Below are 11,688 nucleotides of genomic sequence, written 5' to 3'. Positions count from 1 at the left end.
GCTGCCAAGTTACGGCGTCATAGCTAAAGCATCCACAATAATTTCTTTGTTATCACGTGACCGATCACCCATACAATGGTGTCCACCACCTGGTACACCATTGGTGAAGTCATAATTTCCCAAAGCCCCGTTAACTGGAATACTGCTCTCCGCTAAAGAATTATATTACAATGTTAAGTAGATTTTACACCGATAGGAACTCCTTCCCGTCAGGAAGGCTAGTGTAGGTCCAACTAGCTTCCTCTGGAGTAGCTGTTTGCTTACAAAAAAGTACCCGAGGAAGTTTTGTTTAACTGTGCTTAAATGATACGCTATGAATATGCTAAAATAATAGTTTGAGATGACAGAGTAAAGTTTATCTGCTTTTGTCAAGCACTCATATAAATAGGCATTAAAAACAACCTTTATAACCAAGGGTATTCTCAGAATATTCCTTCAGAAGATGATGTGAATTTTGTTTATGTACATAGAATGTCACTTTATTGGGTGTCGAAGGTCAGCTTTAGGAAGGTGTGTTAATGTAGCTCTCAACGGCGAAATTGTGTTGATAAACGATACTCATCACTAGATGCTTTCTCAAGTGGTCAGATGAAGTTAGCACATAGATAAACGCTGCAAGAGGAAACAAATGGAGCTGTTAAACCGAACTCGGAGCGCGAGCTTTGAAAGCTGCGGGCGACCGAGCGTTGCATCGAACTCAACCAGCGTTCCGTCGAATGGATCAAAGTTAAAACGGCGTTCTAGGCAGAATCTACTTTCATTCCCTCGCATGCGATACAGGCAGACGCTTTCTTGCTCCACTCGGTCAGCTCTCCGCGGCGGCGCGCGCATCTACTGGGATGCCGCTAACCTCCTGCTCCTCTGTGTAGCTACCGCAGCGGCGGACCGCTAACATCCTGCCCCGCCGGGGTGGTACAGTGGTAAGATGCCCGACTACTGTGCCGGAGTACCCGGGTTCGAACCCGACCTCGGCGGTTGCGTTTCGATGGAGGCGAAACGAAGAGGCGTCCTGTGCTGTGCGATGTCAGCGCACGTTAAAGATGCCCAGGTGGTCGGGCGCGCTCTATTGTTCGCCTGTGGGCAGAGGGACTCGCTAGGGAGAGCCGAAGCGGGCGGACGCGCTTCACATGGGCTCCGCGAATTTTAGCTTTTTCGGCAGCCTGTCGATCTTGCTTTCCTGGCTTTTGTGCTCAATCGACGGCAGAAGAGAAGAGAACCACGAGGATACCATTTTTTCGGCAAGTGGGACTTTATTTTGCCATTTTTTGACTTTGTTCGACGCAGTACGTAGCTGAGTTGAGCTTAACGGCGCTAAGCCTAAAATGGCCGACCGGGCCCACGGCGTCCCTACCGGGGGATCGTTTGCCGCTCGTGGTCGTGCGAAAGCTGTGAATCATGGATATTGTGGAAGGAACCACGATTACACCGGAGGAATTTTCGGAACCAGGACAATGGTTCACGAGCGAAGGAGGGAGGTACGTGCCGCTAGAGAACACTGTAAAAACAAAAACACCTTTTGGGGCATTTGTCTAATTCAAAACACCCTTACACCCTGAGTCTAGGGTGTTCGTGCCATTGGAAATCACCTCTTGCATGCCAAAGGGGTGCTTTGGTTGGAGAATATGCCTTAGGGTGTTACGGGCAAGCAATATCACCTAACATGCTGGGGGTATATGGCTGCGTAACTTCGTAGTCTTTTATACACAAGCGGCGCTGCTAATATAACCCAACACCTAAATAAAGCACCAAAAGTAACGCTAAAATTAAAATTACACACGAGTGCTTTCTAAAAATGAAACAGAAACTGAAACAAAATTTCACCGCCAGGAGGCCGCCGGTAGCTACGAACGCTCTTTTCAAATTTCACAATATGGCCGTTAGCATTGTGGAGTGCGTTTCGACCACGTTTCGGCGAATGCTGAATGTGCTTCTTCGATTGTTTACCCTCGTGAAATGTGTTGCATTTCCCATGCATATGTGTTACAGAGGTGTGTACGCTTGTGAAGTGCCTTCTACATGTGGTGTTTAACGCAAACGAGCATTTATCGTGTCGTGTCGGCAAGTGTCCGGGCTTCTTTTTGCTTTGCTCAGGCCGAAGGACTGCTGCACCGCTTTATGTTTGAGATGTTCGAAAGAAGGTATGGATGATTTTTTCTTCTGCGTGACTAAGAGGTATATGCGCCGACTACATTGCACTCGCGCTGAAATCGCAGTGGTTGGTTCGGTGCCGGTGATACGAAGGCGGACAGCGTACTGCGCGCAATCGTCTATAAAGGTAAGCCTATTCTCACGCATATTGCGCTTTGTGGGAACAGTGTCCTACCGGGTTGCTGCATTCTGTGTCTTTTGTGCCGGAACGCTCCAGAATGTGCTGAAATGAAAACGTGAGACACGCGCTTGTTTTCACCTGGCTGCCAAAATGGCATCGCACATGTGGTAGATGTCGCGGCGAGTTACACAGATTTCGCTCAAGAGTATCAGTCTCAACTTTCTTGAACAGAAATAATGTATGTGCTACGTTTCCTTGCATTTTGTACGCGCAGGAGGTTCACGTAATGATTTTCGTTTCTTGACAGTTTGATACTTGCGCTCAGTACGCAACGACGCGGTTTTGTTCTACCGTTTCCGTTCGTGCGGCAAGGTCATGTTGGCGTACTACCTTAATTCTCCTAGCACTCTCGACTCCCCCTCCCCCCTCCTCCCTTATCTCTTACACTTCGCGCTCGCTCTCCTGAAACCTCCTTCATGCTTCATCTTCTTTCACTCGGAGCGCTGCACCCCCCCCCCCCCTTTTTTTTTAATTTACTCGGAGCATAGGCGCGCGCCGTCCTGCTGCTCGGGGAGCGTCCTCCCGCAGCTGTTCTGTTTAAACTTTTTGTTGAGGAGGCTATGTTCGTTCTCGGCGGCCTTTCAGCGCGGCACGCCTCTGCGCTCGTGCTCTCGGCATCGAAGTGCGCTGGTCGGCCGGCCTGGTTGCATAATAGTTTATTCCAAACTGCGTAAACTATATGACGCTATCATCAGCCTATGTTAACTTCCCCGCGTCTGGATTTGCCTTTTTTAATCACAATGGGAGCATTTTTCATTTTACGGGGACCATATTTTGCGGTTGCATGGAGTGTGAAGTTACTTTTTTATGATGCTGCTTTTGTTATGGCGTTTACTTTCGCTCTCGAAGAATCATTTAGGTACGTATTTTATTTTCAGCAAGACTTCAATTAAGGCACTTGTACACGTGCTAAGTCAGCTGATGTGGTTCAAACCATCCAGTTTTCATTATTTCTGCGGTCACATTTCAACATAACTGTTTGACCGCATCACTTGATTTTTGTAGTGTCTTTAGACTAGAATAAATGGATATTCGATACTGATGCCTCAGCATTCAAGTAGAGGTCGACAGCTTGAATTCTGTGGCCAGATATTGTACCGGATGTTGCTACTACAGAGTTTGATTCTGACCAGATGTTTACTTTTTTTTTGTCTTTTGCTTAAATGTACATATGAAGCGGTTGTCATAGCCTTAGTCGCATATGTTTACCTACTTTGCTCATCACAGTGCGCATATTGCAGGCAAATTTGTGACTTACTGTTATTAAAAAAATTTGTAATGTATGTGTTGAAAGCAGTTCACTGATTTAAAGGGCCCAGAAAACAATTTGACTTTCATATGCTAACGATGCATGTCTGTAGATTGCCTCTAAGAATTGAAGCCTACTTTTCAAAGCTGAGCGGGGACCCTTAGTTTAGATATATATTACATATTTTATTGCCATTCAGCTGTGTGCCAAGTTGAGGGGAGGAGGATCATAATTGTTGCTTTGTTGTTTTTTATATTAGTCTTTCCCTAATATTGTCACGTAGTGGTGACGAGGTTGGCGACACAAATGAAGGGGTCGATGATTGCACTATAGAAACTCTTTATTTGGGCTGACTTGCGCCCGCAAAATAACTAAGCAACTCGGCGGCGGCGATAGAAACAAACGTGCTCGTCGATCGTCGAACAAAGAATGCCCGTCACACTCGGCAACGCTCAATTTAAAGGCTGCACAGAACAATCTAGATAACGTCGCAAGCAGCTACCAGCACGGGCTGGAACATTGTGGAAAGACAAGCGAGTGGCCGGAACCTTCGAGACAGATCTCGGTGCGTCTTGCGCTACAACAAAATTGATAAAGGTGTGACTCGCGACATCGAGCAGTAACAAACAAAGATTACGGAACTGATACGCGGTCCAGAATCAGAGTGATAAGCCTGTATGCCGGCGGCTGTTAAAAAACAACAAATACTGTTTTGAAGGTTTCGCGGCATTATTGCTTGCAGTTTGGTGATGAGTGGCAAAATACTGATGGTTTTGCAGTTTTCTAACCTTAGTAAATATTTGTATTTGCTGTTTGCTAATGCCAGTTTTTGTTTTTTCAGATATGTACAAAGGCATCAATTGCCTTAGCTTTTGAACAACGATTTTTAATATTCAGTTACTTAAAACATTGAGTAAAATTAATTCTTTTTGGCTACCATTCACACAAACTTGCAGTTCTTACATGACTTCAACATGCTGATCAAGAAGGACGGCAAAGAGGCAGTTGAAATTGGCCTTAACAAGACACTTGTCTTGGTTTTGAGGGACACCATTCGTGCAAGAAAAAAGGACATTGCCCGGGTGCTCGAAGTATGTTCTAAGGGAACACGTGAAAGGAGAAAGAAGCGTAAGTATTAAGCTGTTTCCTTCTGTTTGCTGCATGTGTTATCTAATTGGCAGTTTTTCGCTAAATGCCTACATTTTTGCCCTTTTGCATTGCCTTATAGATGTACTAAAAACATGGCTGAGCATCAGAAAGAATAATAAAACCATAACTAGTCTGTGCGTTTCTTCATATGTAACAATTTTCGCATTAGCTAAATTTAAATTACCTATTGTTCTTCTCCATTGTAATGGTGCAGCCTTTTCGAATCTGTTCAACTAGTAGCAGAGTATTAGGTGATACCTGATTTAAATCTTCACAAGCTTTGCTAATTTTTGCTGTAAGATGTTTGGCTTTCAGTTTGCGGGCCTCTACATGTTTTCAATTTTGTTTATTTGCCTTCCTAAATTAGACAATAAATTATCGCCTCAAAACTCGGCTGTCTCTTTTTACCTGCAAGGAGGTACACCATTGTTGTGTTGCTTATTTCTATTGTAGATGTACAGACAGTATGCATTCTGCAACTCTTGGCAAACATTGGGAACCAGCCGGGAGCTCTGGATGTTGTTTGTATCATTTGTAAGTTTTCTCTTTGTCATTTGAATATTCAGGAAGCCTACTTGAAACCGACATTATTAGCGAATTTTCTTTGTTTCTAAAATGGCTTACAGTCTAACTTGTAATATGTATTAGTGATTCATAATTCAAATAGAAATACTACAGAAGTTTTCATCACAACTGTGAATTCTTTGCTGTGAAAGGATTATTTGCACTGTAAGTACAATCAAAAGCACTTTTAAGAGACTCCTGCCATCACATGCTACCACGTCGTATTGCATACAAGAGTCACCTGATGAAGCACTGGTAATGTCAAGATTGGTGCAGTGTGCCATTTGACTAAGCACTCTACTGTAGTGGACCAGCAGTGCTTTATCAGATGGCTCTTGCAGGCAGCTTGGTGGGGTTTAGCATTTGCTGGAAAGGGGTCTCTCAACCTGTTCATGCATGCTAGTACTTAACATGTTCCTAATGTCTGGAATATATAATCTGAGACTGCTTCAAAAGAAATATTTGCCGCATTGTCTTATCCTACAGGCTTCTGAAGGTGGGTAATGCAGTTTAATAGTGGTTTTAAAAAAAAATGCTGTAATTTGCTAGCCAAGTTTGAAATGATGTAATAATTTTAATTTTTCTGAGATTAGGTTTACCACATTGGTTGGGAGAAAATACTGCTGTGTTTCAAGGTTCATACTTTATAAATATAATGCCTTAAACTACAGATGCTAACATTTCATGCATTAACCATGTGGCACTGTTATAGGCATTCTCATTGATAGTAAACATTCTCAATAAATCCAAATTGTTATTTTGCATTTCAGGTTAGTCAACATATTTTTAGCTTTCGAACCTTTAGTATTTCAAAGTGCTCAGACTGCCTGCCGCTATAACGATTACAACTTCTTGAACACTTGAGCTTTCTGCCGCCTCTTGAGGCTCACCACTGATGTTCTGGATGTCTATGCATACAATGTGCTATGCGTGGAAAATGTTTTAACATGCCATGCTTCAGTGTTGACATTTTTTAGAGCTTCTGCTGTTTGGTTGTTTGGTAATGCTCTGCTGTTGCACATGTAATTGTCGCTCAACTCAAAGCTCCAGTGTACACTTTTAACGAATAATGTGTGATGAAGTTTCAGAACTGCCACATAGAGCAGCGAGAACACTTTTTCTTTGTTCATTATCATCATCATCATCATCATCAGCCTGATTATACCCACTGCAGGGTGAAGGCCTCTTCCATATTTCTCCACTTAACCCGGTTCTGTGCTAGCTGCATCCACTTGACCCCTGCGAACTTCTTAATCTCATCCGCCCACCTAACTTTCTGCCGCCCCCTGCTACGCTTTCCTTCCCTTGGAATCCAGTTTGTTACCCTCAGCGACCATCGGTTATCCTCTCTTCGCACTACATGTCCTGCCCATGTCCATTTCTTCTTCTTAATTTCCACTAGTATGTCGGTAACTCAAGTTATTTCTCTGACCCACTCTGCACGCTTTCTATCTCTTAATGTTACCCCTACCATTTTTCGTTCCATAGCCCTCTGGGTTGTCCTCAACTTAAGTAGAAGTCTCTTGGTTAGCCTCCACGTTTCAGCCCCATAGGTGAGTACAGGCAAGATGCAACTGTTGTATACTTTCCTCTTGAGCGATACCGGTAAGCTGCTAGTCATAATCTGCGAGTGCTTGCCAAATGCACTCCATCCCAATCTGATTATTCTTGTTATTTCCTTTTCATGGTCCAGATCTGCGATTACTACCTGTCCTAAGTAGACATATTCGCCTACTACTTCCAGTATTTCGCTACCTAATGTAAACTGCTGTTCTTGTTTTCCTTGTTACTAAACCTTAAATGTAAACACTTCAGGAAGCATTGCGATGACCTCGGGCTTGGCTGGTTCATGCTTAGCACAAGAAGAAGTGCAAAAGTTCAGAAATGCATTATGTGTTATGTATTACATGCACTTTGTTGTTGTTTTTTTTGTACTGTCCCATCACTAAGTATGCTCTTTCCACTTTTTTTTTGTTGGGTTCTGCAGTATCTACTTGGCCAGTGCAGGGTATGCTGTAGGCCTTGTGTGAAGCCTTCAGTTGAGCCAGCTGTTAATATTTTAGTAGTAAACACCGTGTTCCAGTGCTGTCAACAAATCATTACAAATTTTGAAAGTAGCCTATTACTAATTTTATTTTCAGTTGCGAGATATTCAGCAGTGGGTAAAGTGAGGATCAGAACTGCACCAATCATGGTTGCTTGAGAAAGATGCTCTCCCATTAATGCTAGAAAAAAGAAACTGCCTTAATTTTATATTCAAGTGCACATTGAGTTCCACGAAAACTGTGCTTACTGGGGCACTGTTATTCAATTGCCCCATTTCTCTGCCTATTTCGAAAATGATACTGGGACCAGTGCAGCCCCAGCATCCATTCAGCACTTGTTTCAGTGCATTGTGGGATACCAGCAGTGCACCTGCATCTTTGTAAAGTAAATGTCAGTATTTTCTCCCATCATACAAGTGCAACCAGTGTCTTCGCGTCACAGCTTCGCTGAATCTCGCAGACCACCAGCGTACCCAACAGAAATGTGTGAAAAAGAATTGGTTTCGCACTGGAAGGTGGTGGTTTCTGTAATAGGGCAGTTCAATTTACAAATGCTGTTAAACCATTATGTAAAATACAAGGCAGTATTTTTGTCTTTTGCCCTGCATTACCAGTTTTTTTTTAATTTGCTACCATTTTTTGAAACAATTTTTTTCCGGTTGAAATCATCCGAATGCTGTTAGGAGCGACGGAAATCCAGCTGGTATTTTTTCCTTCTGCATACTTTAACAAGCTATTGGTTATTTACATTTTTAACTATCATATTAAACATTCCAGTTCATGTGAAATGAAAAGTTTGTGGGGCAGCGTGGAAGTTCTCTAACCCAGGTGCTTTTGATGGGTGTAGCCATTTTTATTCAACAAAATAGCTTGCATAATCTGAAAATACCATGCAACAGTATGATGCATGAATAAAAATGGGTTGACCTTACATGCTCTCATTTATGACTTGATCAAACACTGCCAGCTTTGTGCCTTCTGAATCAACCATAACAGTATACTCTGCATTGGTAATTGTGAGATACCACTAGTGGTTTCTGACGGGGCCCTTTTCCAGCACACTGCTGTACACTAAAGGGGCATTGGTGTATTCTAAATATAGAGTAGAAAATATGTTGAATTTGCTCAGGCGCAATGGACATTTATACAGCTGCTCTCTTATGCACTTCTTTCACATTTTTATCAAGGAACAGGAAGAAAAGCCTGCCACGCCCTGCGTCGGATATACTGGGAGCAGCATCAAAGAAGCTGAAGAGCATTTCGTCTTCATTGAGCAGCGGAAGCTTCTTCGAGTCATTGCCTCTACTTAGGGTATTGTTCCAAAATGGGTCGATTTTGGCTGTTCAATCTGTGATATGACAAGGCGTCCGATAATTTTTGCTGCTTATAGAGCACCTCTTTTTGGGCATATGTGTGTTGAAGTCAAGATGCGCTGCACGACGCTTTATTTTATCGCACAAGGCCGAATTTTATGCAAGTGCACGTGTTGACACTGACAAAGTGTAGGATTATTATTGTGTACTCCGATTATTGTTGCATGCCACGAAAATTTTTGTTGTTGTTTTTTAAGAAATGTCACCATGCTGTTGTGTACATTGTTCGGATATGTTTTTCAAAAAAATGTATACTTTGTTGTCTGCATTTGTTTGAACTGTTTTGCTTCTTTCATTTTTTTAGGTATTTACGTATATAACATGTATGTTTTTGCCCGTCTGCAATCTCTCGGTTGAGAGCGGCCATATTGTTAAATAAATGAGGTTTCATAGCGCAAAGCAATGAAGGAACAGAACACAAGTACCCCTCCTGACCCTCTCCCCCCACTGGCACCCGAGCACCCACTAGTCCGAACCCTGACCCTTCTATGCCAAATAAAATGCTTCCAGTTTCCTTCTGTGTTTGAAGCTGTGACATTCTTTCGTAACATGCTCTGTGAATTTGAGAAAACAATCATACTGGCATGGGCCATTCGAGATGTCAAAATAATGACATGCAGCATCTCTTTACATGCTTATTTGGCATTGCAGGTGGTTACCAGGTATGCTATTAAGCTTGATTGCAAATGTGCACATAGGAAAAGCATTAAAGAACGTGTAGTGGCAAAGGTAATTCCTAATTAGGGAATGCAATATATGCAGGTTATCCGCACTGATTTTTTTTCAAGGGGTGTAAGGGTGCAATGCCACTGTTCCCACCCTGCAATAGGGTGTAAAGGTGATGAAAACACCCCAGTGCATTGGCCCCATAGAAGGGTGTTATGACCAACCGAATCACCATCTTTAGGGTGTACTGGCACACTGAAGCGACTTTTTTTCAAGGGTGCATGGGTGTTAGTTATAGACATGCGAAAACACCTAAAGAGGTGTTTTTGTTTTTACAGTGAAGAGCGGGCAGAAAACTGCGAAACAGCGAGCCAAGGAAAAGCAAGCACGCAGGAAAATGGCGGCCAAGTCGATCGAGCGTCAGCAGAGGCGCATTCCAGATGGCGCCGAGAAAATTGTTCTCCGACCTCGTGGAGGCCTACTTAGACTTACCAAATATGGAACAGCACATCTCACTGACATCATCAAAATGTCGGCGGGGATCAATCCACGCGAAGAGAAGGAAGATATAATAATTCCAAATATGAAGCAGCACTCCGTTCTGGTCATCACTACAAGTGCGGAGAGGAAGCTGAAGTACGTGAGCGTGAAACACCTCATGTTCGATGGTGAAAAAGTGGACACTTCTACCTACGTGGCCACCCCCGAGCACTGCGGCAAGGGAGTCATCCACGGGGTTCCGCTCGGATATTCTGTTGAAGAAATTCTATACCGCCTAGATCGCAAGGACAACCCCGAGATTCGAGGCGTCCGCAGGCTGGGCAAAGATTCCAAGTCGATCTTCATTCTCTTCAAGGAGAAAGAAGTGCCAAGATGGATTTATCTCAACGGGACGCCGCACAGGTGCCAGCTGTACCGCAAAAAAATACGAAGTATGCGCCGCCTGTGGCCGACTCGGTCATCGCGAGGACGTGTGCCCGGATCCGACGAACGTCAAGTGCCGTGGCTGCGGCCTCGAGAACCCGTCAAGAGAACACAAATGTGAACCAACATGCCGGCTCTGCGGCAAAGGCCATGCCCTAGGAGACCCCAAGTGTCGAGAACTTTTCCGCACTCCCTACGAAGTGAAGAAGCGACATTGGGAGAAGATGGAACATGCAGCGACGACTGGTGGGGGACATCAGAGTCGAAAAAGCGAACCGAAAGTAAAAGAAGACTTCGAATTCCGCGAGGACTCTTTCCCGATTCTGGAAACGAAACAAGGCAGACCACCGCCGCCGCCCAGAGACCGCTCCGATTCTTGTGCCAGGAGCCAGTCCAGGGGACGCTCAAGCTCAAGGGATACTGCCAACGCATGGAGACGAGGTAGGAGCAAGGAACGTACGGGTGTGAGTTTTGCGGGCAAGGTCTCCCAGGAAAATAATCACAGGGGTAAACGAGACGAGTAAATTGAGAAATTAAAGCAAATGATCGAAAACTTAACGGGGATAGTCGAATCGCAGCGTTCCGAGATCCAAAACTTAAAGAAATCACAGAGGCAGGCAACACCTCCGCAACAACCCATTAGACAAACGACCTCCCAAGCGGTACGTCAACAGCCGCAGGGACAGGATAAGATGGTCACAGAGCCGTCCCTCCCACCACCGGTGAAACGCAAAATTCAAGACACCGACCCTATTCAGGCTATGGAGAAAAGGATGGAAAATTTGGAAAGGTTAGATGCCAAGATGAGTGAATTTATGAATCATATCAACATCCAAATTCAAGCTGTCCTCGGGGCAGTTCAGAAACAGGCCGAGGAATGCCAAAGGTTAAGGAATGAGATGGCCGCCATAAACGGGTGGCAACAAAATATAGAACAGGTCGTCTCGCAACTGCAAAATGGCCAGGCGCGCAAATGAAAATCAAATCTGGCAGTGGAACTGTCGTGGCTTCCGGCGCAAGCGGCCGATTCTGCAACAGTACCTTTTGCTATTAGATGAGACTCCATTTGCAATTGCTCTCCAAGAAACCGGGGGGCTCGCAAAATTGTCGGGATATCAGGCATTTCATAGTGGCAGGGGAGAGAAATCCTCGGTCACAACACTCGTGAAAAGAAACATTGCAGCCATTGAACACGATCTAGAGTCGAGAGAGATCGAGAACGTGTTTGTAGAAGTTTTAACCGGAAAACAGAAAGACCCTATTCTATTCATTCTAAATTTATACAGCTCACCCAGGCAAAGGAAGGTGAGGTTCAGAGCTCTGCTTCGCAAGGCCCTCAAAATTTCAAACAACCAGCCACGACTTTAATGCACATCACCAGGAATGGGG

At 44.2% G+C, this 11,688-nt stretch overlaps 1 long non-coding RNA gene across 1 annotated transcript; it reads left to right on the top strand.

The window, feature by feature from the left end:
* The first annotated feature begins 4,658 nt into the window (after window positions 1-4,658).
* On the top strand, window positions 4,659-8,594 carry LOC146194703 (uncharacterized). The gene is made up of 3 exons (XR_014705468.1): window positions 4,659-4,706; window positions 5,181-5,261; window positions 8,524-8,594. It is a non-coding gene; the product is annotated as an uncharacterized LOC146194703 (long non-coding RNA).
* Window positions 8,595-11,688: the final 3,094 nt, after the last annotated feature.

This window comes from Amblyomma maculatum, chromosome 3 (genome assembly GCF_055883805.1).
Source record: "Amblyomma maculatum isolate TAMU_Amacu chromosome 3, ASM5588380v1, whole genome shotgun sequence".
NCBI classification, from domain to species: Eukaryota; Metazoa; Arthropoda; class Arachnida; order Ixodida; family Ixodidae; genus Amblyomma; species Amblyomma maculatum.
Note: the sequence above shows the minus strand (reverse complement) of the source record. Positions and strands in the feature narration are given on the sequence as shown.